The sequence below is a fragment of the Delphinapterus leucas genome, chromosome 16, assembly GCF_059928025.1.
Source record: "Delphinapterus leucas isolate spDelLeu-1000000601 "Yukka" chromosome 16, BTC_Dleu_Yukka2, whole genome shotgun sequence".
Lineage (NCBI taxonomy): Eukaryota > Metazoa > Chordata > Mammalia > Artiodactyla > Monodontidae > Delphinapterus > Delphinapterus leucas.
The window spans coordinates 6,579,754-6,599,101 of record NC_143144.1 but is presented as its reverse complement, the minus strand read 5'-3'; the positions used below and the strand labels follow the sequence as shown (position 1 = coordinate 6,599,101).

Genomic DNA, 19,348 nt, shown 5'->3' with positions numbered 1-19,348 from the left:
AAAGTGAAAGATATTTATCCTGAAATATCTCTTAGAATGCATATGTCAAAGTTTGGAAACCAGTTTTAGAGACACATACTGAATGGTGAGTAAATCACTGTAGATATAAAATTGCAGTGCTTCATTATAGCACATGTAATAATTTCATGAAGCTTTAGATTTTTAAAATATCTTCTTACTGAATCCATTTGTAATAAAGAGAGTAGTGGCTAATTTCAGAGTCTTGCAATGTTTTGCTGTTCCTGTACAGAAGAAGAATTAGGTCTTTAGTAATAATCCCTTAAATGAATGACTTACAGCTATGTGAGCTATGTGAGATCTTTGGTGATGTTTTCACAACTAATAATGAGGCAATTTGAAGATACAATTTCAGTGTTTGGGAGAAAGTTCTTGAATAGAGAATTGAGATTCATCATTTCTGTTATTCCTCCCAGTTAAAAGTTAAATGAGGTCCAAGAGAGATCATCTGATTGTGGCTTGAATCCTCACGGAACTGAGGCATGAGTGTGTTATTTACAGAGAATGATGTTAATAGAGGGGGTAGGCAGGAAATTTGTGGGCAAGCTTCTACCCATTTTAGAAATGGAAATACTGAATTCTAACACAGACACCTACAATTTCAGTTCTTCTTACCAAACTCTCTTTCCTGACTTATTAATATTTTCACTTAAAGAGTATTAGCATTTGGGTACTTCCCTGGTGGTGCAGTGGTTAAGAATCCGCCTGCCAATGCAGGGGACACGGGTTCAAGCCCTGGTCCGGGAAGATCCCACGTGGCACGGAGCAACTAAGCCTGTATGCCACAACTACTGTGCCTGCGCTCTAGAGCCCGCGAGCCACAACTACTGAGCCCTCGTGCCACAACTACTGAAGCCTGTGCGCCTAGAGCCGTGCTCTGCCACAAGAGAAGCCACCGCAATAAGAAGCCCGCGCACCGCAACGAAGAGTAGCCCCCGCTCGCCATAGCTAGAGAAAGCCCATGCGCAGCAACGAAGACCCATTGCAGCCAAATTAATTAATTAATTACTTAATTTAAAAAAAAGAGTATTAGCATTTTACCTCATTCTTTAGAAACTTTGAAAATAACCAGGTCTTTTTCTATAACTACGATGGAGGAAACTATCAAACCGATATGTGAATGCCCAATGGTACTAAACTTTCAACTGCCAATTGCTTAAACACTGCTGGTTCTCATGTGTCTAAAATCTTTCCATTCCTTGGGCAACAAAGACTTAATCTCCAATTTCTAAAAACTGTTTTTCTTAGAAATATTTAAATTTTATTCCTTTGTCTTTTATTTTCCAAGAAAGAAGATTAACACAATTCTCCCCTGAACAAAGACTTTTGGATATTTTAGCCTGCTTCCCAGAATGCCATCTGATAGTATGACAAGAGGAAATGTAGTATATGAAAAAGTGTTTGTCTAGGAAACTGTAGTGGACACTGTTGTTTTCTGAGAACTAGGGGAGAATTCAGGTAACCAACCCTCCCTCCTTGGGACTTACTGGATAGTAACCCCACCCTAGCTCCTCAGCTAGACTGTGATTTGATGAAAATAGTTGACCTATGATATTCTACTGGACAAGCCTTTATGGTCCAGGGGTTGGCAATCCCAGATAGCTGAACTTAGCTCAATCAGACCACGTTCTGTGGCCCATGCTGGGGTGCTGGTGGGCGGGGAATAGTTTTTACTTTCTCTCCCCAAACAGCAATGAACAAAGAAACCACTGTATCTATCTTGTGACCCTAATGGAAGCAGCCTACAAGCAAAGCTGATGCATTGTGAATGGAAATGGCTGAAAAAAAGAAATGGAAAGAATCTGGGTGTTTGAGGACAAGTCTTAGTTGCTGAAGCAACCAATGCAGATGTCCATTCCTGCTTTTGTTTAAGCCATTTAGAGCTGGTGTGCCTATTAGTTGTGGCTGAACAGAGCTGATTCAGCCAAAATCAGATGACTTTGATGGGAGTTTAGCCTCTGCTACAAAGTTGGTGACCTTTGAGAAGTACTTTCTCTCCGTTTGAGTTTCTATATTTGTAAAATAATATCTCATGTCTATCTCAGAGGATGGAGTATAAAAAGGAAGATATGAAATGATATATACAGTATATAAAAGAGCGACAGTAGTAGAAAAAGTATATAAGTTCTCAAATCTTGAATAGTAGTAGGCACTAATAAAATGAAAATCAGTCTTAAATGTGCATGTATGGTGGCCAAGGTTTGACCACTGTGGGCCATATTTATTTATTATTCTATTATTATGTAAGAAATATAGATTGGGTGAGACCAGCAATTAATTCCATCCAAGAGTAAACGTTCCAACAATAATAAAATATATTTTGCAGAAGGGTAGTGCAGTCCCTCACCCCCATCATCACCCCCATCATCTCCACCATCCCCATCATCCCCATCACTACCATTATCATCACTACTGTTAATTAACAGTGATTGGTCAGGAGCTGTCCTTAACAGTTGTTAATCCTCAAAATAACCTTATGAAGTAGATAGTATTGCAACACTGTGGCAGCTTAAAATCACAATTCAAATTCTTTGACATTCCTACAATTGAGAGGTGGAGTCTCAGTCCTCTCCTCTTGATTCTGAGCTACGCTTAGTGACTTTCTTGTAAGCAACGGATTCTAGAAAAGGTCATGCAGCTTCCACCAACTCTTCTGGGACACCTGCCCTGAGGGAAGCCAGCTGCCGGTCACGAATTCCATCTATCCTGAGATCCATGCTGAGGAGGCTACATGCAGTTGCTCGGTCAGTGGCACCAGCTACAATCTCAGCTGACGGCCACTCTCAGCTACCAGTCATGTGAGTGAGGCGTCTTCCCGTCCAGCTGAGCTGACATGACTGCAACCTCAGTTTCATGACCACAACCCCTAGTGAGAACTGCCCAGCCATGCCCCTCCCAAGTGATGACCTACAAAATTGTAAGCAAAGTAAAACGATTGTGCTGGGACAGACCTCCATTTTACAGGGCAGAAAATTCAGGCATCCTCAAAAGCCAAAGATATATTCTGACCATGAGTCTGCTCAGTTCCCTTTCCTTTGTGGATAAGCCAATCAGCCACGAATTTTAGAAGGCTTTTCCAACTTTGCAGCCTGTTTAAAACTCTAAGCAACAAGTTACCTTTTTTCCCCCCTACATCACTCAGTTGTAAACACCCAGATAAAGAAGGAAAGAGGGCTTCCCTAGTGGCGCAGTGGTTGAGAATCTGCCTGCCAATGCAGGGGACACAGGTTTGAGCCTGGTCTGGGAAGATCCCACATGCCGCGGAGCAACTAGGCCCGTGAGCCACAACTACTGAGCCTGCGCGTCTGGAGCCTGTGCTCCGCAACAAGAGAGGCCGCAATAGTGAGAGGCCCGCGCACCGCGATGAAGAGTGGCCCCCGCTTGCCACAACTGGAGAAAGCCCTCACACAGAAACGAAGACCCAACACAGCCATAAATAAATAAATACATATTTAAACAAAAAAAAAAAAGAAGGAAAGAGAATACTATTAGAAACAACTAGGTATATAATTATCTGGAACAACTGAACACTCCGTTTTCGAACATGAAGTCAAAGTCATCAGGTATCTCCATCAACCCAGCTCCTCCTCTTAGTTTCTCTATTTATATTCATGGTCTCTTATTCCTGCCTTATCCTGGCTTATGTGCTGCTCTTGCACCATTAGAATTCAATCCTTTGAGAGCAGCAGTCCTGTCTACCATGCTGACTGCTCTGTTCCCAGTGCCTAGCACATTGACAGGTACTAGGACTCAACACGTGCTAAGAGTAAGTTGACTGTGTACATGTCAATCTCAACTGACATGTACACAGTGCTATATTTAAAATGGATAACCAACAAGGACCTACTGTATAGCACAGGGAACTCTGCTCAATGTTATGTAACAACTTAAATGGGAAAAGAATTTGAAAAAGAATAGATTCATGTATATGTATAACTGAACCACTTTGCTGTGCAGCTGAAACTGTCACAACATTGTTAATCAACTATACTCCATTATAAAATAAAAAGTTAAAAAAAAGTAAATCGATTAATACAACATTGTAAATCAACTATGCTTCAATTTTTTTTTAAAAAAAGAGTGAATTGAATGAAGGTCAGAAATCATGGTCATTTTCAACATTTTTCTTTCCCTCCATCGAACTGTAGATCATAAATGGAGAACATTGTTCAGGTCTATTCTTCCCCTTGTTGACTCTACCCCAAATTAAGCAATTCATTTCTTCACCCCTGCAGTTAATGATGAGGCTTTCTGCCTTCAGACATTTCACTCTTCCAATCTATCCCGTCCATTATTGCTCTAAAAACGTTAGTGGCTTTCACTGCTTGCCAGATGGAAAGCCAAGTCCCTCAAGGCCTTTCACCAGTCGACCTCAGCTCTGCTCCGGATGCCTCCCCACGGCTCTCCTGTGTGGTGCTAGATGACACCCAAGTGGACCACTTGCTCTTCCCAGGACAAACGGACAAGTTTCTAATTTCAGACTACTACTTCCCTGAATTTTCTTTTCCAAAATCCCCACCCATTAAAAAGCCAACCAATTCATCAAGGCCCATCTCAAATGTCACTTTAGTAAAGAACTCTTCCCTGATCCCCACACCATATATAGTCTCCATTCTCTGAACTCCTATGGCATTTTATAGTACTTTTAAGACAGTTATTATATTCCTCCTTGATGTCTGCGCTTTATGTACGTATACCTTCTACTGTAGGTACTTAATGAGGTTTGAGAATAGGTCATACTCATTTTTTTTTAATCCTGTGAATCACATGGTTTAGCAAGGTATTAACCATGATAGAACTCAGTAAGTATTTAATTAACTGAATGAACTTTCAGGGAAGTTACACTTAAAGGACTCCTCCAATTTGAAGCAGATAAAACAATTAAGTTAAAACAATATCCATCCTAATAAAGGTTAATAGGGGAAAAGCTTTCCTGATAAGTGATCCCAGTAGACTGACTACATTAAAAATTAAAGTCAGAGTAAAATCTCAATATGCCACTCAACTGTGCTTCTGCTGCATTGTTTTCTAAGCTGTGCAACGACTAAATGGAAATTTTAAATCATTTGACTACAATTTTAAACTGGGGAAGACACAAAAACCTGGAAGTCAAAAAGGAAAAAAAGTGACAGATCTGGATACATATAAATTGCAACTTCTACACAGTAAAAAATGCCATAAATGAAAATCAAACTACAAATGACCTATTAGGAAAAACTATTTCTAATATATAGCATAGTCCCAGAGTCAAATTCCTTAACTTTCAAGGAAAATCAATAAGAAGAAAAACAAACATCCCAAGAGAAAATAGGCAGAAGAGGCAGAAGAAATACAAACGGCCAAAAAATATATAAAAACATTATCAGCCTCATCCAAGGTAAAGATGCGCAAATAAATCATTACCCTTTTTTAGGAAAGTCATTTGGCAATGCTTGTTAAGATTAAAAAAGCACATGGTCTTTGAGCTAGCTATTCCACTTTGAAGCATGTACCCTACAGATATATTCAGACAAGAAAAAAGAGCTGTGTGAAAAAGTACAGTAATTGCATCGCAAGAAACAACTGGAAACAACCAAAGGGAGAAAACAAATCAACCAAAGTTATGGTTACACACCGTGCAACCATTCACAATAGAAGGCTAAGCTAAGCCTCTTAAAATGGAAAGGCTTCCAAGAAAAATTAAACCAAACTAGGTGAAGCACAGAACAAACAGTATTCTGTTAAGATCTCATTTGAGTTTTTAAAAATAACAAAAGGGCAGGCATATACATCCATATATGCCTATGAATGAGTGAAATATTTCTGGAAGGATATACTTGAAACCGTTCCCTCAGCTGGGGGAGGAACAGGGGATTTTCTTTATATTTTACCTTTTTCTTTCTTTCTTTCTTTCTTTCTTTCTTCCTTCCTTCCTTTCTTTCCTTTCTTTCTTTCTTTTTTTCCTCCTTCTTTCTTTTTCTTTCTTTCTTTCTTCCTTTCTTTCTCTTTTGTTCCTTCCTTCCTTCTTTCTTTCTTTCTTTCTTTCTTCCTTTTCTTTCTTTTCTTTCCTTCCTGCCTTCCTTCCTTCCTTTCTTTCCTTCCTTCTTTCTTTCTTCCTTCCTTTCTTTTTCTTTCTTTTCTTTCTTTTCATTCCTTTCTTTCTTTCTTTCTCTCCTTCCTTCCTTCCTTTCTTTCTTTCTTCCTTCCTTTCTTTTTCTTTCTTTTCTTTCTTTTCTTTCCTTCCTTCCTTTCTTTCTCTCCTTCCTTCCTTCTTTCTTTCTTTCTCTTTCTTTTTTCCTTTCAAATAAACCACATGCATACTTTACTTTTATAACAAGAAGGAAATTTAAATTATTTTTGAATTTGTCCAGTTCTTTTCCTTTGGCCTTTTTGCCAAAATCTGTAGCCTTACCTTTGGCGCCAAACGTCCCGCTTTGCAGAGTCCCTGTCATGGTTTGTGGGGACATGTTTGATCAGCGGCAGTTGTGGAAAGGGCTTCTAAATCAGAGCTCTTCAGAAGTAGGAGAGCTACACTGAGTCCTGAGAGCCACAGGATAAATGTAAACACATGCCCACGCCGAGGGCAGACAAGGAATTTTAAAGGGAAACAGGAGCCAGACGGGGAGAGAGAGTGTCTGGTAAATCGCATCCCAGCTTATCTCCTGGGCACTTCCAGTAGCTCCACTTGAAAAGAAAAGGAGCCAGACCCCACCCTGTAGGTGAAAGCTATTATTCTTCCCGCCTCTCAGAAGAGGCGCCTTTCCAAAGACAGCTCAGGGGTGGGATGGAAGAGGGACCTGCCAAAGAGCTCCCACCTGAACGTTTTATGGGACAAACGTGCAGCCAGACAGTCAAGGAGGCGGAGCACCCACGCAGCTCTGCAGACACGTGCAACTGGCCGTGCAGAAAAGAAAACAGAGAAATGTCCCCAAACTGTGTTCTATCAAGAACAGTAAAAGCTCCTTGGGAATGAGTGACGCCGTGAGGCCGCGAGTACCAGCCTGGTGATGCTGTCGGCTCAGCGTGAGAACCGTGGGGATACAGCGGGGCTGAAGCCGCAGAAGCTGTCAGCTCATCCTGTCATCGTGAATGCCTTAGGTGGGCTTTCCCTGGTGTCGGTATTCTCTGTCCACAAACCACAGGAGGTGTAACGTGAGCTCCAAACAGACAATGGTCACGGCTCCTGAGACAGCGAACAGCACACTTGCCAGGGACGGAGGCTTTGTATCTAACTTTGAAAAGGGAGCCCAGCCAGCCAGCTGCAGCCTCAGCAGGGTGGCCACACGCTGAGCCGCAGTCCCCAAAACAAAAGGCGTGATCAGTGTCTACCTCCGGCCAAAGGAGCTCAAACGAGACTTCTTCACAAATGATAGGCCATGCGGGCGAGAAGGAAAGGGCAGAGGGAGACACCTGTGCGGTCCGACAGCACCAGGCACCGGGGAGGTGATGCACGGAGGGGACGGGACGACAATACTGGGAACGGCCGGTGTACACCACGCTCATCCTCCATTCGTGGTCCCGCAGCATTTTGCCCATACCTCTGTTTTGACGTATATCCTAGATTGTAGTCATCCACGTACATTTGCTCCCTCCCAAAGCGAGGACGCCTTCAAGGTCAGAGCGTGCCCTTGATAAGTCAGTGAGTGAACAGACTTCTCCCAGGGTGAGCTGCAATCTGCCTTGCGCTCTCCTCAGGCCACCATCGAGGCTGGAAGAAATCAAAGCCCAGAGCTCCCAGCGGGGCCTGCAGAACGGACGCCGCCAGCAGAAAGAGTAAGAAGACCTAAGAAGCCTTCCTCTCCTCTCAGGAGCCCACGCGCGGCGCAGGGGCCTTGGTACCGATACCTCTCAGCTGCTCCCACCGCAGGTTATTCTAAACCCGCTGGCACCCTGGCCCTACACTGAGGAAGGAGAAAGCCAGAGAGCAGAGTGGTCCCACGAGGAGCATGACAGCAAGGGCTGGTAAACGAGAGTTGCAGGGGTGAAGGGGCTGGAGAGATGACAAGTGTCTACCTTAAATGTACGAGATCAGGCATCAGAGTGGAGGCTAGTCCATAGGACGACCAAGCAGCAACACGGGTCAGCAAGGCGGGGGGGCCATGGCCTCAGGGATCCACCAGGCACACCCCCAGATCCCCAGAGAGGGGTCTTACTGAAGTTCAGGGAACTGCACTCACCGAAATGCCCTGCAGAATCTTGTGTGTGGGTGCATTTGCATGGAAATAGGGTCCACAGATTTCATGAGATTCTAAAAAAGCCTTGTGATTTTAAAAGAGAAAAAAAGGGATTCATGTGCCTATGAATCACTTGGAGATCTTGTTAAAATGAAGTTGTGGTTCGCATGCCGGGGTGGGCCTGAGACTCTGCCCTCCAACCAAATCTGGATGACTCTGATGTTACCGGTTCACAGCCCACACCTTGAGTAGCAGGCACCTGACTGGGGGCCCTACCTGCTGAAACCTAAAGCCTCCGGATGGCCACGCCGCCGGTACCCACAGGATTCAGTGTGACACTGACTGATCTGGATTTTAGCACATGTGACAAGACACCCGACACGAGACAAGCACAGACAAGGTATTACTGGCACTTCCTAAATGCCTCTGGAGTTTAGGACCAGCCCATCGTTAATATGGAAGACCTAGAAGACTGCCTTCCATCACTGCGGAAAAAGATAACCTGGAGTCCCAGGTGTCTAGGCCCTTCTTGTTAGTTCAGAAGGAAATCCAGCAGAGAGAGTTTTCCTTCATTCTGGCTTTCACCAACCACCTCTGGGAAGCTGACAAGAAAAGCCAGGATGGTCAAGTGACCTCGTTTTGTTTATAGAGAGCATGCGTGGTGCTGAATATCTATGCCTATGAAAGATCCGATTAAACCTTCCCGGGCAAACTGAAGCCCGGTGGGCAGCAAGTTCCACTGGCAAACACTGGCCATTCAGAGCGAGCCTTAGCCCTCTCGGCCTGGCTGGGCTTTCGGCCACCAAGCAGGGCGCCGAGGGCTGAGCCGTGCCGAGATCCCGTCCTGAGACAGGAAGTCTGCCGGGGAAGGTAGAGAGCCCAGGATCTGACAGCCAAATTGTGCGTCAGCAGCTCCGTCCCCAGTCCACAAAGTATCACAAAGGCTGAAACCCGAACGGGTCTAAAACTAGCACAATGAAAGTATTTCCTTCCTTCCCTCCACCAGAGAGCAAAGCAGCTGACATCAATATCCCCCGGGCACAACTGACTTCTCCGACTTTACATGGAAAGAACGATTACACAACTGCCCTTTCTCACCATCAGACCTACCGTCCCAGGAAATAAGGAAGGGGAAGCAATCACACTGTTGCTGAGAACCCATAATGGATATGTGATTCCGATTATTAATGTGGAAAGAAAGAGACAGACTGCTGAGCTGCGAGCGACCACTAAGTGAATCTGCATGAGATTCCAAGAGGGGGATTAATTTTTTTGTTTTCTTTTCATCTCTCAGCCAGTCATTGGAATGTGACCCCAAACTTTAAGCATGGCCTGTCACATCCTTATCAGTATTCACTGCTACTGCACTGTGGTCACATTATCTCCCCTGGATTCCCAAGTGACAGGTTCCTTGCTGTAGGGGATTGTTTTCTCTTTGCCTCTAAAGGGGAGGCGGGTGTGGCAGGGAACTGACTTGTCCGGTGCAGGAAATTAACTAATGTTCAAGACAACAGAAAGACATTTTGTAGCAAATATTTACTTCTCTGTTTCTTTCCTACTGATATCGAACATACATTATCTAATCTGAAGGATGCTGGATTTACAATCCCTCTGAACAAAGGGATGTTATGGCTCATTCTAAAGAAATAATGCCGTCAATCCTTCAGCCCCTGGTGAGAACACTACTGCTGCACGAAGTACGTTTGTCATAAAAGAATAGAATGGACACTGAGAGGTGCAGGTAGAGAGGAGAGTGTGAGATTTCTCTGACTTTATATGGCACCCTGAAAACCCGTTCCCCTATACCACTTACCTATCCATCGAATTTCCAATTACTATCTGGCTCAAGGTCCATATAAACATGGCAGCTTCATCCAAAGTGGGCCATTAGAACTGGAGATCCCCAGGGGGGAAGGCTGGGAACAGGGATGCTGCGTGAGGAGGAGACCTGTGTGTATCACCCTCTCTGTGCCTGATGGGGCTCTAGGCAGTTTTCACGCATTATTTCATTCTGTTGTACGATTTCACCATGAGGTGAGTATTACTACGACGATGCTCTCAACTTTACAGATCGGCACAGAGACTCGAGCTTCTGCTGTTTGCTCAGAGTTACCCGGCTAGCTAGTTGGAGGAGCCGAGACTGAATGCCATCCCGATGACAAAACCCATGACCTGATGGCACCAGATTTTCACTCATTTTATGAGAAATATTTAGTCTCCCTTCTCCAACTGGGAAACGCGATTTCCTATCCTATACCGAAACCAAACAAAACACACGGGGACTCATTTGACTACTCTCAAATACACTGCCTATAAGACCCACAAAGCCACTCTTACTCTTAGGTCATTTTTTGGTGGTAGATCTTTGCCCATTTTTTGTGCAGATCTAGGAACATTTCTCCTGAGATGACAAGAATAATCGTAGTTGTTGTAAATGGTGACAAAATGGGTATTCATTATCACGTGCAAAACTGAGCATTTCCCCAGGCTGCCTGCCACAAAAACAAAGGTTTCGACTGAAAACTATCTAAAAATTCTATATACATACACACACACGCACATATGTGTTATGAAACACTTTTTTATCGAATCCTTATTATTCTTTCCTGGACTCTAATATCCAGCCTCTTTCAACAATAATAGCAATAATAATTATAATTATTATGTTATAAATAATATTATTATTGCAAATAGTAATAATAATGGCAACGAACATTTACTGAGCATGTGCCATCGCCAGTGAAAACAGGCTTCACGTATCTCATTTAATCTGTGCAACAGCTCTGTGAGGAACATTACTATTATATTTCTTTTTATAAACAAGAAAACTGAAACTTAGATTAAATAATTTCCCAAGGTCACTAAAGTAGAAAGGATAGAGGAGGCCTGGATTAGATCACGTGACCCAGAACCATCTTCTTGGCCGTGCATCGTCCTTCTTCCCAAACCCCCATCGGTCCGGGTCCTGGCCAGACACTGGCCCTGAACCGACAGCGTCTTCCAGCTCTTCATCCAGCTCCTGTGCTACCTTTTCTTGCCACCTTCCCTTGACCCCCTCCACGTGCAGAACCAGCGGGCACTACCACGCTGCCTTAGACCTCAAGAAGCAGCCGTGTCTCAGCCACAAGACAGTGAGCTCCCCAAGGGCAGGTCTCCCTTCCCTGCCCACCCAGCCCGGTGTCGGGTGCACCGTGAATGCTACACATTCCCATCCCACAAGCCCACCCACGGGGACGGACCATGGCTCTGTCCCCTCCCCACCCAACAGTGATGAGAGAAACATTGTCAAGATCTTCTGAGTGACATTTCTTCACACCCACAACAGTCATTTTGCACTTTCCCCCTTTTCTCTGGTTTTGTTATGCTCAAGGAGCCCCCAATCCATCAAACCACACTCAAAATGCTATTTTCTAGTATTTTAATCACATCACCCAATTTCTTCACCTTCCCCGCACATCCTGTTCTATGTGCCCTGGTACATGTGTAACTTACTTTAAAAGTAATTAAAATGACAGCATTTATACAGTATATAAAATAGAGGTGGCTGGTTTAATCACAGAAGGGTTGACTGCAAAGTTCTTTTAAGTACTTATCTCTCCTGACAGATGTATCTGTTTGTTCAAAGATCAGTAATGACTGACTTGAGTCTGTCAGGCAGACTCGGGGTCAGGCTGCTCAGGTTTGAATCCTGGCCCCGCCCCTCATGAGCATGTGACTGTGGGCAAGTGACTTCACCTCTCTATGCCTCGGTCACCCCGTCTGTAAAGCGGGGATAATGACAGCATCTGCCTCACTGGATTGTGAAGATAAAATGAGTTAAAATACATAAAGCGCTAAGAACAAAGCCTGGACGGGATGGGCACAACTACCAATACTTCTACTGTCATCACCACCATCACCTGCATTACAAGGCCCTCCGGGATCAGGGCTCTATGTGGAACCCTGGAAGGTGGGTCCCAGAAAGCTCCAGGTAGACGCCTGCCGGCAGGCGCACTGGTGCAGGACTCGGCACTCCGGACAGCATTGTCATGCCCTCTTTAAGGAGGTCTGCATCTTAGCCTGGGGGCAGGGCGTTCCCCATCTTAGCCCTGCAGGTGGTGGCTAAGTTCTCTTTACTTCTTCCTGGTGGATCCTCCATTACACCAATCGTTTGTTGTAATGAATAATTATTTGTATTATGCTATCTGTGTTCAAGTTACTTGTTTGGGTTCTGTCTCCTGATGAGACCCTGACTGAAACACACACCATCCGGTACCCTCAGCCTTCCTTTTGTTTCATGCTCTCCAAGTCGGTTCTTGTCTTAAGATATTTTTTTCATTTTCCAGAATGTCCTGAAATGCCACCAAGCCTTCACATGGCTGGTTCCTCTGAGTCACTTTCCAGAGTTTGCAACCTGCAGTTTTCCAACCCAGGCCCTACAAACCTCAGTCACCATCCAGCACATGGGCCTGTTTCACTTTCTTCACAGCACTTATCACTGCATGAATTATCTTATTCTTTCTTCCGCCTCCTTCCCTAATTAAATGCAAGTTCTGTGACAGCAAAGACTGTGCTTGTATTGTTTACTACTAGAGCCCCAGGCAACAGTTGTCAGATATGAAAGCACTTGATAGAGAGTTGTATTAAAAAGATGAGAAGGAAGAATAAGAAAGGTTAAAAAAAAAAAAAGAAGGAGGAACTGGTTCCCAGCCATAATGCTCCTGATCTAATGAATTGCTTCTATCACCCATTCTCCCAGTCACTGCTGCCTCAAATCCTAGAAGCACCACTGTCTGTTACTTCCCACACTCATAGATTATTTTCTTTAAATTTGTCTTTCCCTCTACTCTCTCTTCTCCCGTAGTTTCATCATTCTCCATACATCAGTCCTGCATACATAAAGTCCATACTCAGGACTCTATTAGCTGCATCGCCTCTTTACTGGCCTCTCTAATTCCAACTTCCTTCTCTTTTTCAATCTGTTCTGAATAGCGTTGACAACTAGTTTTTCTAAAACACTGCTTTTCATTGAGCCCTTCCCCTCTTCTTTACAGACCAGTCGTTACTTGTTTGATCCAGCCTAAACGTATTTGTCTCCCTTCTAAGGCCCCCCTATGCTGGCTCTGTGCTGCGTGACAAGCTGCACTGCCCATCTAGGCACAGCAACCCTTCTGCCTGTTCACACTGGTTCTCCCTGGCCCCATGAATAAGCCAGGCCACCCCCGTCCCGGAGCCCACTCACAGGGGCTCTCCCCACTGAGATTCTGGAAGGGAGCAGCTCAAACTCTCCGCCGTACATTGGCAACCATGGGATCACTTGATAATCTCCTTCTCTCACCTCCTCTACTCCAGAAAACATCTGAAACTTTTTAATATAAACCTATGCTGTCTTTTCCTCATTTTATCAAAAGAAACACGTAAGCTCCTTAGTTCTCTGAGGCTTCAGGTAAGGTACTGAACAAGTAGTGGGGAACGATGAATGATGAACAACTGAGAGCCTCCTGGTTGAGGATCGACGTGAGTTCTCGGACCTGGAGAACCTGACTTGGGGTAGTCTAAGATCCTGTCCCCCTAGCAGGCTCTAAGAGACTCATCTGACCCAAGTCACAGTCTTTATCATCATTCACATATTCAATCTAATATGACACACTTTGCATGTACCTCGTATAAAAAGTTTTCTTTGGAAAAAAAACAGAAGTGAGAATTTTTCACAAAGGTTTTTGTTCTGTTTAAAGGTCCTCCTCCTGTCTATTTTCATCCTGTGTATGTTTTGTATTTTCCTTCTTTCGAAAGTGTTAAGAAAAAAGACTTTCTTTGGGAAGAGCTACATCTTTCCGCACACTTCCACCCCTGGAAACAAGGACCCGAGGAAAGAACACAGGTGCCTGTTAGGTAATGGTGTCAGTTCCATCAGTTCAATAATTCAAGGCTCTTGAGCAAAGAGAAATTAATTTTTAAATTTGCCATATAACAAAAACAGGTGGAAAACAACAAAATGCCCTTCAATGAAATATGGTTAAGCAAATTGTAATATGTGTACTTATTGAATGTTAATTACTATTAAAACCGTGGTTAGAATTGTCATGTAGTAACATAGAAGACTATTTTTGACAAGCCACCTGGTTAAAAAAAAAACGGTATTTCCAGAATCAGTATTTGCAATTAATTATAACTGTTGTGAGTCCTGGGAGATCTTGGGGGTGGTTACAAGCTAAGTACGAGGAAGAAAATAAAAATGTCAGCACAGAATGGGTCGCAAACAGAGCTCTGCAAAGTTGAAATCTAAAGAGGATTCTGGCTCCCAGCTCTTTAGGGCTTGACCCCTTTCTGATTAAATGGACCGCTGGGCTTAACACTACAATATGTGGGTTCTATTTCCTATTCTCAGGAAATTTTACATTCACAAGTCATCTTGGCAGGTGTAGAACAGCGTGTGTAGTACTGCACCTTTTGTCTAAGAGAGGATATAAATATATATGGCTATGTCGTTAAAAAGCAGTGGAAGGATAAAGCAAAATTGAATTAAAACGGTTTCCTGTAGGAGAAAGTCAGGAAAAGGCTGAAGAGAGGGAAAGACAGCTATACTTTTCTGATTGCACCTTGTTTTGTACATTTAACTTTGAACCATAAAGTTTGTGTTATATATTTGTTTGTGTTGCTAAAAGAAGCAACCACTCACTTTGTTATAAAGCAGAAACTAACACACCATTGTAAAGCAATTATACCCCAATAAAGATGTTAAAAAAAAAAGAAGCAACCACTAAAATAAAAGGCAAAATAATAGAGGTGAGCCTACTGTGCATTGAGCTAACTATGCATTGAGTTGATGGTTGAACTACACCCAGGGGAGTTAATTAAAGTGACTTTAAACCTCTGTAATTTAACTGTGCATCCCTGGTGGGATATATCCTAAGAACAAAAAGAACTGCAAAGAAGTCTTAGGTTGTTTTCAGTTACCATATTATTAATAAAAATGTCAGTATTATTATTCTGAAACCATACACAAAATGGATATACCAAATATAATATAATATATATATACACACGTATATATAGTCAGATATACTACATACATGTAATCAAATATCTTTCATAATAGAGATAGATAAATATATAGATAGGTATAGAATTCTTTTAACGATATAAGGAATAAAATTTTTCAGCATAAGAGAAAAGAAATACCCGTATAAAATCAAAGAAGTAAAACTATGTAACCCTGAATTTGAACTGGAAATAACAGTGTGAATCTGTGATATAATTTGTCTGAAAAAAAAATCCTAGCTCTGTCTACTGAAAAGTTCAAAAATAACGATAATCCAGTAGCTGTGAGCCCCCCCAGGGCCCAGTCTGTGGTCTCTAAGTATCATTTCCTACTAAAAATAAAAAGAGCTCCTTGCAGAAAATGCTGATTCTAGATCTGGGCCATGAAATGTGCAAGATGAGCCTGAAACATCTTGTTCAATCAGAAAACAAGGAAGCATTTAGGTTGATGTTAAAAGATTCAGGGGCCAATTTGAAAGGGATCTCCGCCAAAGATGGGAAAATTTGAAAAAGAACACTTTCTGCAAAGAATTGAAACATAGCAAACACGTTAAAAATCCATGACTTCATAATGCTACATGCACACACACACACACTCTTTCCGTTCACCTTTAGAGGCTTCTAGAAAACCAATTATTATTCTGAAACAGGTGCATAAAGAGAAAGAATCAAACATTTCTTTCTTTTGTAGATCATAACACTCAGGACAATTAAATAGATGTTGAAGGAAACTTTGTTTTTAAACTCTGAGGCATTTACTTACTTTCTCACATCACGAGTCATGGATTATTATGAGTGAAACTGAGTGTCTGTACGTTTCGTCTCTTCAGGAAAGCAGCACTACTGAGTGCCTGTGACATCCTATGGAGAATATTAATCTTTGGTGGTAGCATTAAGAGCTCCCGGTTTCACAAACCCACAGACCCTCTTTGAAATAACCTGAAGAAGTTTCTTTTCTTATAGAAGAATTTTATGTAAAGAAATGATGACTGTGATGGAATTAGAATATTACTATTTCACAATCCACTAATGAAATAATAAGTCTAGTCAATAATCACCAATTTAGGTATAAAAAGCTGACGGAAAATCTGATACAAAGAGGGCAGGGCTCCCAGTCTTGAACCCAACAACCAATCTCAACACCACAGGAGAGAAAGAACAGATTAATATTGGCTTCCTTATGTAGAAAGTAACAACGCTATCAGTGAAGCACTGTGACAATAAAATCAAACCTCAGTGTAATCAAACCTATAGATCTAACTACCAGTTTATAGGAAATACATGGGAAAAAGAAACATGTCGATGAGCACAAGGACACAAGTAGCCAAACTCTGTAGGACAAAAATACTGGTTAATTCAACAACAAGAAAGTGAAGTAAAAGGAGTAGGAACCCGTAGGTTAAAGAGCCCTGACACATTTCTTGATGTGAATAAGCCACGTGTCAACATAAAATTATGAGACAGTTTGGGAAAATTGGATATCTGATGATATGAAGAAAGTCTTGTTAATGTTTTTAGGTGTGATAATGGTATGACGGTTATTTTTTTTAAGTCTTTATCTTTTTGAAGATATGTGTTGACATATTCATGGGTTAAATAAAACGAGATTCACTTCAAAATATTCCTGTGGGGGGCAGGGTGGATGTGGTAGGCTGAATAACGGCTCCCCAAAGATGTCCATGCCTTAATCTTCAGGACCCATGAATGTTACCTTATATGGCAAAGGGGACTTTACAGATATAATTAAGTTCAGGATTTGGGGATGGGGAGATTACCCTGGATTTTCTGGTCAGCCCAATGACGTCATCCAGTGGTCCTTGTGAGAGGGAGGGAGCAGGGTCAGAGTCAGAGGAGAAGGTGATGCAGAAGCAGAGACTGGAGTGATGTGCTCTGAAGATGGAGAAAGAGGCCACGAGCCAAGGGTTACAGCTGGCCACTAGCAGCTGAAGAAGCTAATGAAGCAGATCCTGCCCTGGAGCCTCCAGAAGGAAGCAGCCCTGCCAACACCTTGACTGTAGCCCAGTGAGACCCACATCAGACCTCTGGACTCCAGAACTGGAAGACAGTAGATCTGTGTTGTTTGAAGTTGTTCACGGCTCTCTGTTTCAGCAGTGATAGGAAACTAGTACAGTGGGGAAGTGGAGGGGAGTACAGCTGAAATCAGTTCAGCCATGTACTGAAAATTGTTGAATTGGTGAGATTTGCACATGGGGGTTCGTTATAAGTTCTCTAGTTTTGCACGTGTTTAAAAATTTCCACAATAATTTGGACTTTTTTAAATAATGTCTTACTAAGGGAATTTAAATCAAGAAGTTCATTCTTAAGACACAGTTTTCAAGTTTCATACCTCTGTCCCACACCCAACTCCAGAACGTTGTGGTAACGTTAGTCTTGGAGAACGAGGCGCTGAGGGGGTTTGAGACAGACAGATTAAACACCCACACAGTAGTCCCTGGGGCACCTGAGGAAAGGTGCTTGATCTCTGCCAGCCTCAGCCCCCTTATATATTCAGATAATAACAGAGCCTGAAGCTCACTGGCTGGTTGGGAGGCTTCAGTGAAATAATCCATTTAAAGTGTTTCGTGGATTACCTGCATACAATATCTCTTAATAAGGATCAGCTACTGATATATATCAGCATTGCATGTCATTCCTACAAACATTTGAAGAACGTCTCCAGTCAGTCTCAATCCTAATTGTCACAATCCTCTAAAATGTATCTGTGAGAAAAGACACACGCACCCCAATATTCATTGCAACACTATTCACAAGAGCCAAGACATGGAAGCAACCTAAATGTCCATCGATAGATGAATGGATAAAGATGTGGTATACATACACAATGGAATATTACTCAGCCATTAAAAAGAAGGAAATAATGCCATTTGCAGCAACATGGATGGACCTAGAGATGACCCTACTAAGCGAAGTAAATCAGAAAGAGAAAGACAAATATCATACGATATCAGTTACATGTGGGATCTAAAATATGACACAAACGAACGTATCTACGAAACAGAAACAGACTCACAGACATTGAGAACAGACTTGTGGTTGCCAAGGGGGAGGAGAGGCTGGGGGACGGAAGGATGGGGAGGTTAGGGTTCGCAAATGCAAACTATTATATATAAGATGGATAAACAAGGTCCTACTGTAGAGCACAGGGAACTATATTCAATACCCTGTGATAAACCATAATGGAAAAGAATATGAAAAAAGAATATATATATATGTATAACTGAGTCACTTTGCTGTACAGCAGAAATTAACACAACATTGTAAATCACCCATACTTCAATAAAATTTAAAAAACAAAAAAGAAGCACCCCTAAAAGGCCCTGTTGGGTGATGAATGAGAGCTACAAAGTTATCTTTTGAGGCTTAGCATAGAATGCAATCACAGAAAATTCTTCCAGCTCAAGAAATGGCATCTTTACATTAGCAGCCACAGAAGGAAAAAACTGCTCTCCCCCCTGAGGTGTCTGTGATCAGGGATTTAGAACCCACCCTGGGGTGAGCTCCCTGATAGAAGGGGACACAGCACAGCACAGAGAGCGTCTGCAGCTCAGTGCTTGCCGCTTTGCAGCTAATGTTTGCACAGCTGTGGTACGACTCAGGGTGCTGGGAGGGAGGGATGCGGGGTCGGGGAGTGAGGAGGAGAAAAGGAGCAAAAATGAGTCGCAGACAATGTTGTGTGTAATATTTCGTCTAACCTACATTTGCCAAGGATGCTGCAGACCCGTCACCTCACTTTACGTGAGCTAAGAGCACTGAGCAGAGTCTTAAAAATGACTGCACACTGAAAGTGAGCATCGGAGAATTTCCAGGAGGAGCTCTACTTCTATTAATCATGCGTCTGAAACTAACAGGTTCATCCCATGTTAGCAAATTAAACTATCACACAATCTTGACAACGCTTCCTTAAATCGTTAAACGTCTTCTCATTTTAATTAATGACAAATTGGATATCTACCTGCTGGGGTTTCCATTGATACAGCAATTAATTTTTCTTTAAGATTTCTCAACTCCCTGCCAAAATGCATCAAAAACACTCAAGCTATATGGTTTCTCTTGAGCTTGTAAAAATCATCTTAGGGCTTCCCTGGTGGCGCAGTGGTTGAGAGTCCGCCTGCCGATGCAGGGGACACGGGTTCGTG

The 19,348-nt window shown here is 42.7% G+C and overlaps 1 protein-coding gene and 1 non-coding gene across 3 annotated transcripts in view; both read right to left on the bottom strand.

The window, feature by feature from the left end:
- Positions 1-19,348, bottom strand: part of DISC1 (DISC1 scaffold protein) — a 349,574-nt gene that overhangs the window by 43,127 nt on the left and 287,099 nt on the right. The gene's annotated exons all lie outside the window — the stretch shown is intronic.
- Positions 16,006-16,132, bottom strand: LOC115803715 (small nucleolar RNA SNORA25). The gene has a single exon (XR_004024487.1). It is a non-coding gene; the product is annotated as a small nucleolar RNA SNORA25 (small nucleolar RNA).